The sequence below is a fragment of the Lithobates pipiens genome, unplaced genomic scaffold, assembly GCF_037356315.1.
Source record: "Lithobates pipiens isolate NorthernLeopardFrog02 unplaced genomic scaffold, aLitPip1_a1.2 Scaffold_18, whole genome shotgun sequence".
Lineage (NCBI taxonomy): Eukaryota > Metazoa > Chordata > Amphibia > Anura > Ranidae > Lithobates > Lithobates pipiens.
Genome location: NW_027507758.1, coordinates 193334234 through 193355760, shown reverse-complemented (window position 1 = coordinate 193355760; position 21527 = coordinate 193334234). Strand labels below are relative to the sequence as shown.

Sequence of the window (21527 nt, the reverse complement as noted above, 5' to 3'; positions counted from 1 at the left end):
ACTGGACCCCCTGTGCTATACCCGCATCTCTCTGAACCTCCTTCCAAATTCCTCTTCCACGGGGGCTGGTATCTGTACCTCTCCTGCTATCCGGACCTTGTGGAGGTTTGGATGGAAGTTTGGATGTTCCAGACTGCAGGAAGCCTCCCACTGCTTACCGCCAATGTAACAGAACATCCCACACTTTGCTTGAGTGCTTCCGTCATATACTGCTTCCTCGAGTCTGAATATAGATTTTACAGCCACTTGCAACCAAGAACTAGGCAGTACTCATTTTGGCTGCAAAGCTGGAACATGAACTGTTTATTTGAAAAAAGGCACACAGATATAAACTCAGGACAATCCCCCCCCTTCTTTGCATAATAAAACCGGGTGGGGTAGACTTTACCTCCACCAGTAGCATGACGTGTATTCCAACTTCTCATCAGTAGACTGTCTTTGGAAGGGGCTGCTGGCCCCCTTCTCTCTCACAGCTAACCCAGAGACATATTAGGTGGCAAAAATATGAATGCAATCTATACACGGGCGAGGGGGGGGGAACCTCTGGGGGAATCTACAATGGAAAAGGACCTGGGGGTCCTAGTAGATGATAGGCTTAGCAATTGCATGCAATGCCAAGCTGCTGCTAACAAAGCAAACAATATTGGCATGCATTAAAAAGGATCAATTCTAGAGAGAAAAGGATAATTCTCCCACTCTACAAGACTCTTTGGTCCAGCCACACCTAGAGAATGCTGTCCAGTTCTGGGCACCAGTCCTCAGGAAGGATTTACTGGAAATGGAGTGAGTACAAAGAAGGGAAACTAAGCTATTAAAGGGTCTGGAGGGTATTAATTATGAGGAAAGGTTGCAAACACTGAACTTATTCTCTCTGGAGAAGACGCTTAAGAGCAGATATGATTTCAATTTATAAATACCGTACTGGTGACCCCACAATAGAGATACATTTTTTTTCGCGGAAAGGAGTTTAACAAAACATGTGGCCACTCGTTAAAATTAGAAGAAAAGAGGTTTAACCTTAAACTACGTAGAGGGTTCTTTACTGTAAGAGCTGCAAGTATGTGGAATTCCCTTCCACAGGCAGTGGTCTCAGCAGGGAGCATTGATGGTTTCAAAAAACTATTAGATAAGCAGCTGGACGACAGCAATATACAGGGGTATACAATGTAATAATGACACATAGGTTGGACTTGATGGACTTTTTTTCAACCTCACCTACTATGTAACTATATACATCCCATGATAGGTTTCTCTTAAGGCAGACACAAACAATAGAACAATGGGATACATCCACACTTCAAACGATCTAGTAAAGAGTCTACAACAGTATGAGATAAAAATATATTATACATAGGTTTACATACCCTGGTAGAATTTGATTTCTTGGCCATTTTTCAGAGAATATGAATGATAACAAAACAACTTTTCCTTCACTCATGGTTAGTGTTTGGCTGAAGCCATTTAATATCCGTCAACTGTGTTTACTCTTTTCAAATCACAATGGCAACAGAAACTACCCAAATGACCCTGATCAAGAATTTATACACCCCAGTTCTTAATACCATGTATTGCCCTCTTTAACTTCAATGACCGCTTGAAGTCTTGTGTGGTATTTGTGGGTGAGGCTCTTTGTCTTCTCAGATAGGAAAGATGCCCATTGCTCTTGGCAAAAAGCCTCCAGTTCCTGTAAATTATTGCACTGTCTTGCATGAACTACACGTTTGAGATCTCCCTAGAGTGGCTCGATGATATTGTGGTCAGGAGACTGAAATGGCCACTCCAGAACCTTCACTTTATTCAGCTGTAGCTAACGACAGGTTGATTTGGCCTTGTGTTTGGGATCATTGTCATGTTGGAATATCCAAGTACATCCCATGTGCAGCTTCCTGGCTGATGAATGAAAATGTTCCTCCCAGTATTTTTTGATAACTTACTGCATTCATCTTTCCAACTATTTTGACTTTCATCCTAGGCCTTGTTGACTCCTCTCCAAAAAAAGCTCAATTTTGGTCTTATCACTCCAAATGACCTTGTGCCAGAAGGTTTGAGGCTTGTCTCTGTGCTGTTTGGCGTATTGTAAGCGGGATACTTTGTGGCATTTGCGTAGTAATGGCTTTCTTCTGTCGACTTGACCATGCAGCCCATCTTTCTTCAAGTGCCCCCTTACCGTGCATCTTGAAACAGCCACACCATGTTTTTAAGAGAGTCCTGTATTTCACCTGAAGTTATTTGTGGGTTTTTCTTTGCATCCCAAAAAAATTTCCTGGCAGTTGTGACTGAAATTTTAGATGATCTCCCTGACCGTGGTTTGGTTTCAACAGAACCCCTCATTTTCCACTACTTGATTTGAGTTTGAACCCTGCTGATTGGCATTCTCAATTCCTTGGATATCTTTTTATATCCCTTTCCTGTTTTTTACAGTTCAGCTATTTTCCCATAGATCCTTTGACAATGATTCTGCTTTCCCCATAACTCCTAGGATTTTATCCTATTTAATATCTTCTAGCAAGGAGCGCAGTTTAAGGAAGTTGGCTCTTTTGAAATTCAGTGTCTTTGTATTACCCTTGTGTGTGTTATTTGTGTGATTTATGCTGAAACTAATTGACCTGTATTCGCTGTTTCCTAAGTTGCTCCCCTATTTCCACATCTGCAATCAGGTCTGTATTGCTAGTAATCAATAGGTCTAGTAAGGAATTGTTTCTTGTTGGTGCATTTACCATCTGACCCATGAAATTGCCCCGAAAGACATTTAGGAAATGGAGAGCCTTAACCGAATGCGCAGTTCCTTCCACCCAGTCTATTTCTGGATAATTAACCACCTCAATACAGGACACTTAAACCCCCTTACTTCCCAGACCAATTTTCAGCTTTCAGTGCTCTGACTTTTTTTAATTGAAAAACAAACTTTATTGAAAAAAATAAAAAAAGGGGAAAGAAACAGAGAAGATAACATACATAGTAAGCATACATAAGGTACATCAAGTAATGAGGGCCAACCTGGCCAAGGCAGTGTTGCATACATGAGTTCTGTGGGTTAGCTGCGCTGCATAGGGTTTAGACACCCATCATAGGTAGAGTCATTATAAGACCAATCCGTGTCAACCGGGGAAGGGGCAGCAGGTATAAAAAGAAAGGAAGGAAAAAAAAAGGGGGAGAGGGAAGGGGACACAATACAAGTAGGCCCAGGAGGTGGAGGAAGCACAGAAAGAGAAAAACAGAGGGGGGAGGGGGGCAAGGGATCAATATAACAGCATATCAAGTACATGTCTCCCCATCCCCCAACCATCTGCCCCATATCTGCTCGTATTTAAGTGGACATCCTCTATGCGTATATATCAATTTCTTATACGGGAGGGTATCTTTAACCTCTTTCTTCCAGCATTGGACCGTGGGGGGGGAGGGCCTGCATCCAGCCGCGAGCATTCACTTTTCTCGCCAGGAACAGAGTTTCATGTAAAAAGGTACGAAGGGACTTGTCAGCATCTAACTCTGGCAAAAGACCAAGTAAGCACAGCTTTGGGTCGAGGCTAACAGGAGAGCCCATCTGGTCATGGAGAAAGCAGATCACCTGTATCCAGTATGTTTGGATAACCGGACAGGACCATATGAGGTGATAGAAGGAGCCTGGAGTGTGGTCACATAAGCGGCAGCCCGGATTATACGTGGGTTTGAACCGTGCTACCTTCTGGGGGGTCAGGAGGTATGTCCTATGTACAATGTACAGCTGTGTGAGGTGGTCCGAAAGCCTGGGAGATACTCTCTTCACATCCCCCAATACATCATCCCACTCCTCATCCTCAGTTGTTCCAACATCCACCTCCCATCTGGCCTTGGCGGCATAAGCCAATGCCCCGGAGCCTGGGAGACGGATGGTGGAGTAGAGTGTGGAAATCAACTTGGTTGGCTCAGCACCTGTGATTATGTCTACTATAGGAGGGACTGTCAGAGGGGGGTTGGAGCCGGCAAATTGAGTCTGTAGCGCATGTCGGAGCTGTAAATATCTGAAGAAGAGATGGTTAGGGAGTGTGAATTCTTCCTTTAGCATTTGAAAGGATTTAAGCCCAGTGCTAGTCATAACTTGGTGCATGTACAAGATCCCATAACGTGTCCAAGCTGCTGGGTCCGGAACGGACAGCAGTTCGGGCAAGCGAGTGTTGAACCAGAGAGGAGTGTATGAGTGAATCTGTGGGGTCCCAAGTTTGTTAAGGGCCGTCCGCCATATCCTCCTGTGGTGCGTCAACATGTCTACTTTTTGATAGGGGGAACATCTTGACAGTGGGGCCCTAAGAACTGACTGAAGTGGGGTGTGGGCAGGGTCGCCAGGGCGTTTACAAAGTAATGTCTGGTATCTTGGTAGCTCGCTCTTGTCAAAGTGATAAAAATGGGACAATTGGGAGGCAAGATAATAATCCTGGAAATCTGGAAGGGCAGCCCCTCCCATTGTCACTGGGTTCTTCAGAAGTCTCCAAGACAATTTGTGTCTGCTGTGGCCCCATATAAATGAATTGAGAATTGATTCAATCGTCTTGAAATTTTTTTTGTGGTATATACAGAGGTGCATGCCACACCGAATAAAGTATCTTGGGCAGAAGTATCATCTTGACAAGATTGATGCGTCCCATAACACCCAGAGGTAGTCTGGCCCAGGTTTGTGTCTTGTTCTCGACCAGGGTGTAAAGGGGTTCAATGTTTAGGGGTACATAGTCTGTCAGCGATCTAGTGACCTGCACTCCCAAATACTTGATCACGGAAACCCTAGGGAGATCTAGAGGAGGGGACGTGGGTACAGGGGGGAAATGATCAAGCGGAAGGATCTGGGATTTGGACCAGTTAATGCTCAGACCCGAATGACTACCAATACAGTCTATGGTGTGGAGGGCTGCAAGAAGGGAGGGACCCGAGTCGGCTAAGTATAGGAGTGTATCATCAGCATACATCCCAATCTTTTCCTCCAGGTTTCCTATCCTAAGGCCACGAATTTTGGTGTCTGCACGAACCATAATAGCCAGTGGCTCCACAGCCAGCGCATACAACATGGGGGAAAGGGGGCAGCCTTGTCGAGTCCCTCTCTCCAGCGGGAACTGATCAGAGAGCCAGCCGTTCACAAACACCTTGGGCCTCGGGGATTGATACAGGAGTTGGACCCATCGAATAAAGTTTGGGCCAAGTCCAAATCCCGAGAGGCATTCCCACAGGTAGTTCCACTCCACGGAGTCGAAGGCCTTGGCAGCATCCAAAGCCACCACGACCCACGAGCCGACTTCATCATGGGATCCCTGGATGTTCATAAGTAAGCGGCGGATATTCATGGCGGTGTTTTTCCCTGGCATAAAGCCAGTCTGGTCAGGGTGGATCAGTGAGAGGATAACCTGATTAAGGCAGGAGGCAAGAATCTTGGCCAATATTTTAATGTCGACCTCTAGTAAAGAGATAGGTCTATATGATTCCGGATAGTGTGGGTCCTTCCCTGGCTTGGGAATCACAACTATTTGTGCTTCTCTCATGGGGGGGGGGGGGGGTAGAATTCCCGTGTCAAATATGGACTCATATAAGTCATGGAGTTTAGGGGTCAAAATTTCAGAGTAGGTGGCGTAAAATTCTAGCGGCAGACCGTCCAGTCCTGGTGCTTTAGAAGTGGCCAGAGGAGATAGCTTTGGAAATATCCTCCTCAGTAATGGGGGCCTCTAAAAGGTCACGCTGGGCGTCGATCAGTTTGGGAAATGTAATTCTCGCTAGATAGTCTCTGGTGGTTTGGGGGAGTATGAGTGACCCGAGTGGCGTAGAGTGCTCGATAAAATCTCGCAAATTCCTCCGCCACCTGTTGCGGATCAGTGATACCATTCCCCTGGGTGTCCATCGGCGACACCACAACTGGGGGATGGGAATCCAAGTGGGCGAGGTAAGCAAGTAGTTTGCCCGATCTTTCTCCATACTCAAAGATCCTTTGCCTACAGAAAAAGATGCGTTGCTTGGCCTGTTCCGTATGTAATTGGGAGACCTGTCGTAGCTGGAGCTTAAGAGTAGTGGCTGCGTCAGGTGAGGGGTTTCGAAGAAACTCCTCCTCCAATCTTTGTAGGTGGTCCGTAGCCTGTTGGACAACAAGTTTGGACGACCGCTTAAGTCTGTTAATACGCGTGGTGAGCAGGGAGCGGGCATAAAGCTTAAATGTGTCCCACACAATGTCGTACGTGGTGGAGTCCCCATTAACTGCAAAATAGTGCTGCAACTCCGTAGGGATGTCTTCCTGCTCCCGCAGGGCGGCCAGCCAAAATGGGTTCAGCCGCCAAGTAGGAGAGGGAGAGGCCCCCAGGAGCCGCATCGTAATCCAGTAGGGGGCGTAATCCGAGAGGATCCTCGGAGCAAAGCCCACATCTTCCAGTCTGGGTGTCAGGGTCTGTGAAATGAGAATGAAGTCAATTCGGGACATTGTGTTATGGCTGGCTGAGAAGCACGAGTATGCTTGAGCATGCGGATGCTTGTGGCGCCATGTATCCACAAGAGCAAAGTCGGTCAATATACGGTGTAGTCTGGTATGGGCTGGTGGGTCACCAGGGGAGTCCGGGGTGCCCATGCGATCCAGAGCGGGAATGAGGGTCATATTAAAGTCCCCCATCCACACTGCCGGCACCGAGGGGTAGTGTGCCATAAATGCGAGGCCCTCCTTAAGTACAACTGAGTTATAGGGAGGGGGGACATAGCAGGCTATTATCAAAATAGGGGATCCATTAATGGTAGCATGTAGGAATACATATCTGCCCTGCCGGTCCGTCTGGAGCAGCACTAGATTAAACGGCACCCTTTTAGCAATTAGGACCGAAACCCCCCTGGAGTATGAGGTGTGGGTAGCATGGTACGCCCAACCTATCCACGGCTTCTTAAGAGAGGACTGGAGATGGCCAGTAACATGGGTCTCAACAAGCGCGATAATGTCAGCACGCTGAGACTTAAGGAATGTCAGGGCGGCAGTGCGCTTTATCTTATTTCGCATGCCTCTGACATTCCACGTAAGGAACTTTAAAGAGTTAATGGTGGGCGCAGGGCGTAAACAATAAACCACAGGCGGGCCAGAATCAGCAGGGCAGTCATGGCCAAATCAGTGCGCACAGAACACAATAGCAGCCAATTCCACAAATGTATGTATGACTTTAACATGGTACCTTTAGCATAAACAAACGTTAGCAAACATAATGGTATAAAAAACTAAAAACCACAACATCCCACCCTCCACCCAGTCCAGCGCCATCCCAACACGGCTTGGACATCATACCCCATAACTGGGTACCAACAGGGGACATCCAATGTTTAGAATCCATTGGAGGCAAATAACTTAATTGCAGAGAAGCATAGATACCCAAGATAACAGAGAGAAAAACAAAGGGGGAGAAAAATATAAAATCAGACAAATGGGGGAGGGAGAAGTACACAAAAATCCTAAAAATCCTAGGGGGGCGACTTCTTCTCTGGAAGGTGCATGGGGAGCAGGGGCCACAAAGGTGTGATACCATCATGGCTAAGCAGGGGGGAGCTCCGCCCGCCATAGGGATGATGAATAAAGTACAGTAGAAAAGTCCTGGACGTCGTATAATTTTCGGTCTTCCCCAGGTGCTCCTCAGGCCCAGGGGAGGTAGGGATCTCAGATCAGCGAGAACACCGGGAGAGGCTAGGCATGCTGCGAGACCCAGTACGAGATGTAAAGAAAATCTTCCCGGGATAGTCCCCTGGCCCTACAACGGGCGTCGATTGATAGTGTGCTCATCGCGACGACTCAATCATCAAAGTAGCAGGAGGAGAGATCACGGTTATCCACGGGGGCGGGAGAGAAAAAAAAAAAGGGGGGGGAAAGCATCCACAGTTGATATGTAGGGTGACATGTTCAGTCTCGGCATTCTCTCTGGTCAATCCAGGAGGATGCCAAGGCAGGGTCTTCAAAAAAGTGGGTTCGGCCCTCACATTCCACGCGAAGCTTCGCAGGATACAGCATTGCATATTTAAGGTGTAGAACCCGAAGGCGTCGCTTAACATCCTGGAACCTGGATCGCTGCCGTTGTACCTCGCTGGAAAAGTCTGGGAATACTGCCACATGAGTATTGGTATGGGGGATATTGCCCCTCTCTCTAGTCAGGCGGAGGATTTTGTCACGGTCTCTGAAATTAAGAAATTTCGCAATCAGAGTACGCAGCGGGGCCCCCTGGGGAGGGGGACGGGCCGGAATTCGTTGAGCTCTCTCCACAGCGAACATCACCGAGAATGCCTCTCTTCCAAAGGTGGAGGTCAGGAGATTTTCAAGTAAACCCGCCGGATCGTTGCCCTCAGCTGACTCAGGGAGGCCGATGAAGCGGAGATTACATCTTCGGAGACGGTTTTCCATGTCGTCCTGTTTCGCGCAAAGCTGTTGCAGCTGACGGCGCACCTCGTCAGTGGTGTGTTGCAGGGGATGTATGATGTCTTCAGCTCTACTGATGCGGGTCTCCGTCTCCGCCACACGATCGCGGAGGGTAGAGATATATTGCCGGATGAGAGACACATCAATCTTGACCTCCTCAATTTTGGAGGTGAGCGTACTCTGACAGAGGGCTATAGCGTCCAGGACTTGGGTAGTGGCCGACATAGAGTGATCCGCGTCAGAGGGAACACCAGCGCCATCTTTGGCCCGGTGGTCCTCTTCATGGCGGCGGTATCTGGCAAGCTTGTCAGCGGCCTCGTTGGACTTTTTCGGAGGGGACATGGTCCAGGATGGTCCGGGGTGTTCCAAGATGGCCGCTAGATATTAGGCCAGCTCCTCAGTCGCCCCTCTCGGAACAATCGCTAAGTGCTGCAGGTACGGTTAGCAGATAGGGGTCTGGTGCCTGCAAGGATCAGTAGCTGCAGCAGAGGAGAAACGGGCACAGGAAGGGGAGGTGGACGCAGAGTACTTAGTAAGGGACTGCGGTGGGTGTAGCAATATGGCCACTTCTCCAGGGCACAGGCTGGCCCCACAGGCTATCTAACTGGCTGCTGCAGGATAGAGGGGCACTTCACTGGTGGCAGGGGGCGATTTGGCAGCCACAGGCAGGCGGATGGATGGATGACAACTGTGAAAGAGGCCTATAGAGGCTGCGGTGGGTGGAGCAAGATGGCTGCCGGCTCGGGGACCAGGCCGGCGCCGCGGACTATCCAACCGGCCTCTACCAACACAACAGACACCACACCCGTGGCAGAGGGCGACCTGGCATCCGGGAGTGGTGTGGGGCAATTCCGGAGCGGCTCGGAGGGGTGAGGAGGGCCGAGAAATCCGCCGCCGGGTGGAGCAAAATGGCCGCCGACTAGGCCGAAGCCGCGGACTGTCCTACAGGCTGCCCCCAGGGAGATGCGGCTTACCGGAGCGGCGCCGCACGGCCTCCAAATCGGGCAGATGGCTCCAGGGGAAGAGCAAGGGGTAAGTCAGGGTCCTCCAGGTGACATGCAGGGGAAGGATGGTGCAGGATGATGAGAAAAGGAGTACGGACGAGCGGAGCCCTCACTGCAAACGTCTTACTCCATTACACTCCAGGCCACGCCCTTCAGTGCTCTCTGACTTTGAATGACAATTACTCAGTCATGCTACACTGTAACCAAATACATTTTTTATCATTTTGTTCACACAAATAGAGCTTTGTTTTTTGGTATTTATTCGCCACTTAATTTATTATTTTTTGTAATATAAGCGAAAAAAAAGAGCAAATATTGTGAAAAACAAAATTTTCTACTTTCTCTTTTAAAAGAAACCCAAAAAAATCAAATTTTGGCAAAAATTTAGGCCAAAATGTATTCTACTACATGTCTTTGGTAAAAAAAAAAAATCCTGAAAAGTGTATGATCATTGGTTTGTGTGAAAGTTATAGAGCCTACAAGCCATGCTATGCATTATTGAAAATGTATCAATCCTAATGCACTGATGTGTGTGTGTGTGTGTGTGTATGTGTATGTATGTATATATATGTATGTGTATGTGTGTGTATGTATATATATATATATATATATATATATATATATATATATATATATATATATATATATATATATATATATATATATATATATATATCTCTATCTCTCTTTAGGGGATTGCGCTTCCCACTCACTATTTATACTACCCCCTTCTCAATAGAGTATGCTTAATAATACTTATATTCACAAAATAATCACTGTGCCCCCCATATTATCCAAAATATATACACAAGACATTAATTTATAATTGCAAAAAATATAGCGTCCTTATTGTGCGATATTTTAATTCGATTGCTCCAACTGTGCCGTCTTAACCACTTCAGCTCCGGACCAATAAACACCTTAAGGACCAGAGGTCTTTTTGCAATTTCGCACTGCGCTGCTTTAACTGGTAATTGCGCGGTCATGCAATATTGCACCCAAACGAAATTTGCGTCCTTTTCTTCCCACAAATAGAGCTTTCTTTTGATGGTATTTGATTGATTGCCTCTGCGATTTTTTTTTTTTTTGCGATATAAATGGAAAAAGAGCGAAAATTTTGAAAAAAAAAGATATTTTCTTTTTTGTTATAAGAAAAATCGAATAAACTAAATTTTAGTCATACATTGAGGGCAAAATTTATTCAGCCACATGTCTTTAGTAAAAAAAATGTCAATAAGCGTATATTTTTTGGTTTGCGCAAAAGTTATAGCGTCTACAAACTAGAGTACATTTTCTGGAATTTACACAGCATTTAATTTATGACTGCCGATCTCATTTCTTGAGGTGCTAAAATGGCAGGACAGTACAAATCCCCCCCAAATGACCCCATTTTGGAAAGTAGACACCCCAAGGAAATTGCTGATGGGTATGTTGAGCCCATTGAATATTTTTTTTTTTTTTGTCCTAAGGGATTGAATAATGACAAAAAAAAAAAAAAAAGTTGTCACTAAATGATATATTGCTCACACATGCCATGGTTATATGTGGAATTGCACCCCAAAATATATTCCGCTACTTCTCCCGAGTATGGGGATACCACATGTGTGGGACTTTTTGGGAGTATAGTCGCGCACGGCACCCCGAAAACCAATTACCACCTTCAGGATTTCTAAGGGTGCAAATTTTTGATTTAACTCCTCACTACCTATCACAGTTTCGAAGGCCATAAAATGCCAAAATAGCACAAACCCCCCCCCAAATGACCCCATTTTGGAAAGTAGACACCCCAAGCTATTTACTGAGAGGCATGTTGAGTCCATGGAATATTTTATATTTTGCCAAAAGTTGCGGGAATATTACAAACTTTTTTTTTTTTGCACAAAGTTGTCACTAAATGATATATTGCTCACACATGCTATGGGCAGAAGTCAAATTACACCCCAAAATAAATTCTGCTGCTTCTTCCGAGTACGGGGATACCACATGTGGGGGACTTTTTGGGAGCCTAGCCACGTACGGGACCCCGAAAACCAAGCACTGCCTTCCGGATTTAAATATAAAATGCTACCAAAAAACCTGTTAGCGATGGCAGGGATCAGGCCTGACTGCGATCGCTGCAGTTATGTGTTTAGTGTTTTGTAAGTGACAGTGATCGATCGATACTGCACTTGGGTGGGCTGGGCAGAGGGGCAAAACGCAGGTGCTAGCAGGTATCTGGGCTGATCCCGCTAACAATGCGTTTTTTTGGAACCCTAAACTGCTGGGGACGCTAGTATAGATCTGATCAGATCAGATATTGATCTGATTAGATCAGATATTGATCTGTTCAGATTCTATAGCACTACGGGAGGTGTATGCTTTGCGTGTGGGTGTTAGCGGTACTGGCACTAACCTAGCGCTGCCTGGGGCGACGCAGACCCTGACCCTAAAACCTAATTGATATCACCCGCCGGGTGATCAGGGGGTTAAACCTTTATTGGGTAATAAATGGTGGGTGCCCTGATGCTATAAAAAACAAACTAACCAGAGTCACCCGTAACACTTATACGGTGATCAGTGGTGAAAGGGTTAACTAGGGGCAATCAGGGGGTTCAAATTTTTATTAGGTAGTATATGGGGGTCCCTGGCGCTATATAAAAACCTGACGGGGAACCTAAATAACTAACTGGCTAACCAGCGTCACCAGTGACACTTATACTGTGATCGCTGGTGAAAGGGGGTGAAAGGGTTAACTAGCAGCAATCAGGGGGTTAAAACCATTATTGGGTAGTATATCGGGGTACCTAGCGCTATAAAAACCTGGCGGTGAACCTAAAAAAATAACTAGCTACCTAGCGACTGTAGCGACACTAATGCAGCGATCAGAAAAACGATCGCTTAGTGACACTGGCAAAAGGGGGTGAAAGGGTTAACTAGCGGCAATCAGGGGGTTAAAACCATTATTGGGTAGTATATCGGGGTACCTAGCGATATAAAAACCTGGCGGTGAACCTAAAAAAATAACTAGCTACCTAGCGACACATGCAGCGATCAGAAAAATGATCGCTTAGTGACACTGGCAAAAGGGGGTGAAAGGGTTAACTCTAGGGGCAATCAGGGGGTTAAATCTTTATTGGGGGGTGATAGGGGGCTACCCTGGACCTAACACTAACACTCCTGACAGTTTTTACTGTCACAACTGACACTGAATGCATTGATCAGTAAAGAAATGATCAATGCAATCAGTGACACTGTGACTGGGGGGGGGGGGGGCGCGATCGGGGGGGGGGGTTTGTGTGAACCGGACCGTCGTATCCAACGGGAGGGGGTCCGATCGTACCCCCCACCCGCTGAAAGGCAGGCACGTACATCTACGTGATTGTGCCTGCCTGTGCCATTGTGTTCACGTACATTGGCAATACGGCGGTCCTGAAGTGGTTAATCACCGATCATCTTCTAATCAAAAGTCCACTTGTGTCAACTTAAATAACCAAAACTGTGCCACCGTCACCAAGCAGAATGGCCACTCACCAGATGTCCCCAATCAGTAAGCCTTCGGTTCATTCAACGGATAACCAATCCACAACGCATTCCTCCCGTTAGCAATTCCTCAACGTCCATATATTCATACAAAATTAAATGGAACCAATATAGTGTAACACCGTTTTAACTTTAATGGAAAGTGACGACGCTCAAATGCAAAACGCGTAGAAGTTGTGGGAGACATACGGTCCTTGAATACAAGCCAGGAACAGGTCGGCCCAGTGGAGGGAGACTAACGCCACCTGCGGAACATCAGTGGCTTGCCCGATTTTTAGAACGGTTTTCTCATTGCTGGAAAGGCTTGGTGTCGGCCAATAGACACATTGAAATGTGAGTGCAATACGTTTTTTTTATTGATTTTTCCATTAAAGTTAAAACGGTTTTACACTATATTGGTTCCATTTAATTTTGTATGAATATATGTACGTTGAGGAATTGCTAACGGGAGGAATGCGTTGTGGATTGGTTATCCGTTGAATGAACCGAAGGCTTACTGATTGGGGACATCTGGTGAGTGGCCATTCTGCTTGGTGACGGTGGCACAGTTTTGGTTATTTTAGTTGACACAAGTGGACTTTTGATTAGAAGATGATCGGTGATTAAGACGGCACAGTTGGAGTAATCGAATTAAAATATCGCACAATAAGGACGCTATATTTTTTGCAATTATAAATTAATGTCTTGTGTATATATTTTGGATAATATGGGGGCACAGTGATTATTTAGTGAATATAAGTATTATTAAGCATACTCTATTGAGAAGGGGGTAGTATAAAGAGTGAGTGGGAGGCGCAATCCCCTAAAGATATATAGCTATATATAGATATAGAGAGAGAGAGATATATATATATATATATATATATATATATATATATATATATATATATATATATATATATATATATATATATATATATATATATATATATATATATATATATATATATATATATATATATATATATATATATTCTCTATATCCATACATACATATCCATACATGCATACATACATCATTCTAGGACTGGGATTGCAGCGGACCCTCAAGCACAGGAAGGGGGAGGTTGAGCGCCGGTACAACTTGGTATTTTTGGTTCTAATGCACTGGTGGCCTATCATTTCTTGAGGCCCTAAAATGTCAGGACAGTACAATAACCCCCCAAATGACCCATTTTAGGAAAGAAGACAGTCTGCGGTATTTAGTAAGAGGCACAGTGAATTTTTTGAAGTTGCAATTTTTCCCTACAATGCTTTGGAAAATTAAGAAAAAATAAATAAAAAATAATATTATATATATATATATATATATATATATATATATATATATATATATATATATATATATATATATATATATATATATATATATATATATATATATATATTTATATATATATTTTTTTTTTTTTTTTTCTTCACTAAGTTATCACATTTACAAGTTATTTCTCACACATGGTGCTGGCATAATTGCAATTACACCCCAAAATACATTCTGCTATTCGTCCTGAGTATGGAGATACCCCATGTGTGAGACTTTTCCACAGCCTGGCCACATACAGAGGCCCAACATCCATATAGCACCATCAGGCGTTCTAAAGGCATAAATTAAACATTTCATTTCCTATCACATTTTGAAGGCCCTGGAGCACCAGGACAATTACCCACAAAGTGACCCCATTTTGGAAAGAAAACACCCCAATATATATTCTATGAGGCATAATGAGTCTTTTGAACATGTAATTTCTATCCATAAGTTTTGGAAAATGTGGAAATAAATTAAAACCAACTTTTTTTCTCACAAAGTTGTCAATTTAGAACATCTTTCTAAAACCTAGCATGTACATAGCCAAAATGACATCCCAAAATACATTCTGCTACTCGTCCTGAGTATGGCGATACCCCATGTATCAGACTTTTCCACAGCCTGGCCACATACAGAACATGCAAGTAGCACCTTCAGGCTTCTAACATATAGCATGTATTCACCAAGAATTACACCCCAAAATACATTCTGCTGAGCAAAGGGTAAAAAAAGGCTCACCTGTGGTTTTAGCAGGCAGGAATACCGTTCCAGAGCTGTCAAAGCATTTTCTAGACAGCCAAAGGAAATGTCCAAGAATTGTGCAGACAGATATGGAAAAGTATGAACATGGTTCAGTACAGTCCAAGGTTTAGCAGCCAGTTTAGGCATGGCCAGTTCAGGTAACAGGCACAGGCATGGCCAGTTCAGGTAACAGGCACAGGCATGGCCAGTTCAGGTAACAGGCACAGGCATTGCCAGTTCAGGTAACAGGCACAGGCATGGCCAGTTCAGGTAACAGGCACAGGCATGGCCAGTTCAGGTAACAGGCACAGGCATGGCCAGTTCAGGTAACAGGCACAGGCATGGCCAGTTCAGGTAACAGGCACAGGCATGGCCAGTTCAGGTAACAGGCACAGGCATGGCCAGTTCAGGTGGCAGGCACAGGCATGGCCAGTTCAGGTGGCAGGCACAGGCATGGCCAGTTCAGGTGGCAGGCACAGGCATGGCCAGTTCAGGTGGCAGGCACAGGCATGGCCAGTTCAGGTGGCAGGCACAGGCATGGCCAGTTCAGGTGGCAGGCACAGGCATGGCCAGTTCAGGTGGCAGGCACAGGCATGGCCAGTTCAGGTGGCAGGCACAGGCAGGGCCAGTTCAGGTGGCAGGCACAGGCAGGGCCAGTTCAGGTGGCAGGCACAGGCATGGCCAGTTCAGGTGGCAGGCACAGGCATGGCCAGTTCAGGTGGCAGGCACAGGCAGGGCCAGTTCAGGTGGCAGGCACAGGCAGGGCCAGTTCAGGTGGCAGGCACAGGCAGGGCCAGTTCAGGTGGCAGCAGGCGGCACTTTGTACATTGGGCCTTGGTCAGATAAGACCTGAGGACAGGAGTAGAGGCTTCTTCCCACCCAAATCTCTACGAAGCCTCCGAGTCTCCAGACCCTAATCCAACAAAACGAAAAACCTGTAGAAAAATGTTTTCTCCACTCGGAAAACTTTTTCTGGAGCCCCTCACATGTGAGACCTCTGTGCTGTACAGTGGCAGGGCAAATGATCAGTTCAGAAGGCAGGCAAAAAGCATGGTCATTTAACAGGCCGAGGTCAATTCATGTTGAAGGCAGAAACGTGTTTGGCAGAGGCATAGTCGTTTAACAGTCCGGGTCATACACAGAAATGGCAGAAAGTGGAAACTGGAAAGAAATCATCTTCACTTTACTAATAGTGTAGTGAAGTATGATGGCTTCAATAGCAAGTTCCAATACAGAGGCCTGGCTGGGAGGGACAGTCTGGACAGTAGTATCGGGTGTCGTGGCAAATTCCTCTACTTGAACACACACAACATTTTTTTGGGGGTTTGCGACCTGTTTGGGTATGAGGGAGGATTTCGGGAAAGTGCCTTTCATGGAGTCTGGCTACTGCATCAGAGCGAATTAGTTGAGTGGGTTGGCCATGGGGATAGACCAGGGCTGTGATAACATCTTCTTGGAATTTTAGATAGGTCAGGGAGCTTTGGGTGCTTTTAGAAAAAATATTTGAATTGAACATGGCTAGTTGCATCAAATAAATGGCGACTTTCTTGTACCAAAACATTGATCTCCTGGTGGCTAAGTAGGGCTGCATCATCTGGTCATTCATATCCACCCCCCCCCCTGTATAGGTTATACTCATGGATACATTTTGGCTTCTGAATGGGGCCTTTTCTTCTCTGCAGTTCCACCAAGGTGTCATTGTGTATTGTGGAGAGTATGTAGACATCTTTTTTTATCTCTCCACTTCAGCACTAGTACCTCTTCAGTCCGCATACTGGCCATTTCACCCTGTTTTGATTTCTTGGCGACCAATGTCTGTGAGAAGCCTTTGCGGTTGGTCTGTGCTTTCCCACAGGCCACAGTCTGCTTTGGGTACAGATGGCGGAAAAGTGGGAGAATTGTGTAGAAATTGTCTACATATAGGTGGTAACCTTTCCCAAGCAATGGTTGGATCAGCTGCCAGACAATTTTGCCACTTGTTCCTATGTAGGTAGGGCATCCAGGAGGGTTTAGCTGTCGGTCTTTTCCTTCATAAATTATAAAGTCATATATGTAACCCGTGGCCCTGTCGCATGCCTTATAAAATTTTACCCCACGTCTGGCTCTTTTTCTGGGGATGTATTGTTGTATTCCAAGTCGTCCAGTAAAGTGTAATAGAAATATTTGTGTAGATGAATCCCTATCGGGGGTAAACATCTGCTTGAAACTGGTGGAAAAAATATTGATTAGGGGCCGAATTTTGAATAATTTATCGTAACTGGGGTGATTTTGAGGGAAGCATTGGGCATTGTTATTGAAATGTAAAAATCTCATGATCATCTAAAGGGTTCTGGGCATCATTGACAAATAGATGTAGGTGGATAGGTTGGGTAGACCAGTAGGAATGGACTTCATTATTTTTTTTTTGTTAGGCCAAGGAAAATTTTTAATTCTTCCATGGTGAGGGGTTTCCAAACAAAAGGATGGGCATAGGAAGAACTTGGATTGTTGGCTATATGTTGGCTGGCGTATAGATTACATTGCTCCACAATGTCGGTTAGAAGATCATTGGTAAAACATAAATGAAAATAATAAAGTGGGGTTACATTTTCCGTCTGTATCTGAGGGCCTGGCTGGGATGTAAAAAGGGGAATTACAGGTTCTACTGATGTATCGGGCAGACATGTTGGATACAGTAGAATATCTGTAAGGCTAGTATGGGCACTGCCTCGTTGATGGGATGCTCCGTTGCTAGCATCTGGCCTATCTACTAGGAAGTTTGCAGAACTGCTGGTGGATGCCTGCCTATCCCGGAGTGCTGCGCTGCTGGTGAATGCCTGCATATCATCCTGGAGTGCTGCGCTGCTGTTGGATGTCTGCGCCTGCTAATTTCTTCCATTTCTCCTTGTTAGGATTCTATCTTCCTCGGTTTCCATCTCGGAGCCACTGCTTTCCACTGGCTCATAATCGCTATCCGAGTCTGACGGAGAGAGTTCCCCGCTCTTGTCCGACATACTCTGGAGTATCTGGAAAGCCTCCTCTGCGCTGTACGACCTTTTATTCATGTTGACGGGCAGATGTCAGATGGTGGGCAGCAGGTGCCTGATGGCGGGCGGCAGATCTGCCAGATGATGGCGGGAGGCAAATGTGTGATGGCAAGCGTCAGATGTGCCTTATGATGGTGGGCGGGCGGCCGAGCCTGGTGGTGGCGGGGCGGCCACGCCTGGTGGTGGCGGGAGCGACTAATGTGCCAGCTGTTCTGTATGACAGGTGTTTTTACTGTGTTTTGGGGGACGCTGTTTTGGGGGACGCTGTTTTGGGGGACACTAGCTGGGTGATCAGTAGGTAAACAGCGGACAAACGGCTATACACTCACTGATCTCCCGGCTGCAGCACAGATCTCTCTTCCTCTTCTAACTGACAGGCTCTGTGTGAGGAGAGGAAGAGATGAGAGCAGTTACAACTGCACTCTATTGACATTACATGACGACTGTGATTGGACACAGTCGGCATGTGATCAGGAGGACCAATCACATGGCCCTCCTGTCGTATACTGCTCTGCAGTCTCTGGAAGGCACAGGCAGGTCGGGATTGCGCCGCTGCGTGGGCACGCGGTGGCGCGGTCATCTGCCACCCATCCCCTTTGTTTACTTTACGATGGCTGTGATTAGACACAGCCATCGTGCGGATCAGGAGGGCAAATTACATTGCCCTCCTGCCGATCCGAGATGCAGGGGGTTGCGCAGCTGTGCCGGAGCGTGTCCGTGCAATCCTGCTACTTCTGACAGGACGTTCAGGAACGTCCGGTCAGAAGTAGAGAGCTCCCACCTGGCCGTTTATATGCAGTGGCCGGGTGGGAAGTGGTTAAAATCCCCCATTATAATGATACTTGCCATCCTTGCCGCCATTCCAAACTGTGATAGGAGATCCACCCCCCCCCCCCTCCTCCCTCTGGTTAGGGGGCCTATAGCTTACTCCCAGTATTTTGGTTTTCTCCCTTTTTGAAGCTCTACTCATAATCCTTCCACCTCCTCCCTTGCGTACCCAAGTCGTACCCCATGATTTTCCATGAGTACCATTCATATCTGTGCAAATTCAAAGTAGTCCCTGCACTACTTTGGTCTGACTTTGATGCGACTTGAGGTCCATAGACCTTAACATTACCCATTAACATTGCTTTAAGTCGTGTCAGTCACGTGACCTTCAGGTCGCACAAATGTGGAAGGGGCCTTACTTGTCCATCATTCTTTATATACAGGCATATCCCCCCCCCTTTTTTTTTTTTTTTTTTACCCTCTCTATCTCTGCTATATAGGAAATACCCTTGAATGGTTGGCAGCCAATCATGGGAGCTGTTAAACCATGTCTCTGAAATTCCCACAAAATCAAAATCCTTCTTTAAACAGTAGCTCTAGTTCTCCCATGTTGTAGGGCGGAAGTGACATCAAAAAGTCACTTCCGCCCATAGCTCTTAAATGGACTTTTTTTTTTTTATGACATTTGCTTATTTTGTTTTGTTTTTTTGTTTTTTTTATTGCATTTTAGTGTAAATATGAGATCTGAGGTCTTTTTGACCCCAGATCTCATATTTAAGAGGTCCTGTCGGATGTTTACATTCCTTGTATTAAGAATTTTTTTTTTTAAGAACAGTATAAAAATTAAAAGGTAAAAATAAGAAAAAAAAGATATATATTTGTCCGTACCGCCGAACTCAGGTGCAGAATTGAATGCATACTTGAGTAGGACCTGCATATGAAAACAGTGTTCAAACCACACATGTGAGGTATTGCCACAATTGTTAGATCGAGAGCAATAATTCTAGCCCTAGACCTCCTCTAACTCAAAACATGCAACCTGTAGAATTTTTTTAAATGTCGCCTATTGAGATTTTTAAGGGTAAGTTTGTCGCCATTCCACAATTTTGAAGCGTGTTGAGTATCAATTTACTCGGGGTAACATTATCTTTCATAATATAAAAAAAAATAATTGGACTAAATTTACTGTTGTCTTACAAGTGTGCTTTTAAGGCCACTGCACAAATATGGTGTGACAAAGTATTGCAATGACTGTCATTTTATTCTCAAGGATGTTAGAAATAATATATAATGTTTGAGGGGTTCTAAGTAATTTTATAGCTATAGTTTTTAACTTGTAATCACCAAATCTCAGAGGCTCGGTCCTTAACCACTTCCCATCCGGCCGTCTACTTCTGATTCAGGAACGTCCTTCAGAAGGAGCGGGATCGCACACGCGTGCCCGCGCAGCCCCGATGTGCTCGTGTCACCCGGACACAGCGCATCTCAGATCGGCAGGAGTGTCCAATCACGGCCGTCATGTGATGTAAACAAACAGCCCGTTGCTAGGCAATCGGCTCCTCCTCTCCTCACACAGAAGTCATCGCTGAGGAGAGGAGAGCAGATTGCTGCAGCCGGCTGATGATCAGTGAGTATGAGCTGTTTTTTACAGCTTTTTACTCACTGATCACCAGTCTAGTGTGAGGGGTGTATGGCGGTGGCTACTATGTACATGAGGGGTGCAGGTTATATGGTTTCATAGTTGCTAAGGTTAAATAAAGACACCAGTCCATCCAGTTCAACCTGAGTGAGTGTCTACAATTGTCCCTATCCCTGTACATTGCACACTCACATCGGTCCCTACCCTCAAGGAGCCCACAATCCAAGGTCCCCATTCATATACTAGGGCCAATTTTGGACCAAAGCCAATTAACCTACCTGCATGTCTTTGGATTGTGGGAGGAAACCGGAGTACCTGGGAGAAACCGGCACAGGGAGAACATGCAAACTCCAGGCAGGTAGTGTCGTGGTTAGGATTCGAACCAGTGACCCTTCTTACTGATAGGTGAGAGTGCTAACAACTACACCACTGTGCAGTGGGTAGTATGCACAGGAGAGGGGTGTGGAGGGCATGGCGTTGGGTGGTATGTACATGAGAGGGGTGCGAAGAGTATGGCAATGGGTAGTATGTACATTAGAGGGGTGCTGGGTATATGGCGGTGGGTAGCATGTGCATGTGAGGGGTGCAGAGTGTATGGCAGTGGGTAGTATGTACTTGAGAGGGGTGCGGGGGTGTATGGAGGTGGGTGGTATGTACGTGAGAGGGGTGCGGGGGTGTAAGGAGGTGGGTGGTATGTACGTGAGAGGGGTGCGCTAACGGTTTTTGTTCAACCCAGCGGTGAACATATATTAACTATATGATGCTATTGCCTGCGAACCTATTGTGTTCTGACACTGGGAATGGTTTTCCAGCATGCTTGTTCGACAGAACCTGGTTGTGAGGCTGATTTTCGGCCCATGTTTACCCAGCATTAGACTGCAAAATGTTCTTGTAACCTGGATAGTTTTCATTAATATGTAGATTAACAAAGCAGAATATCCAACATGAAAGGAAAAGGCAGATGCTGTGTCCTTGAATGTAAATTGCCTCGAGATGCAACATGCATGTAACTTACTCCTCCAACAGTGAAAGAGAAACCTAGCCACTGGGGACTTTACCAAATGTGACTTTCAAAGTCCTCTCCTTTTATGCAACACTACAATCTTGTGGATGCAAAGTAAACTAAATTTTTTTACCCCAA

The 21527-nt window shown here is 45.8% G+C and overlaps 1 protein-coding gene across 1 annotated transcript in view; it reads left to right on the top strand.

Annotated features, from left to right (window-relative positions):
* The window catches only part of FEZ2 (fasciculation and elongation protein zeta 2), a 298213-nt gene that overhangs the window by 134062 nt on the left and 142624 nt on the right, over nt 1-21527 (top strand).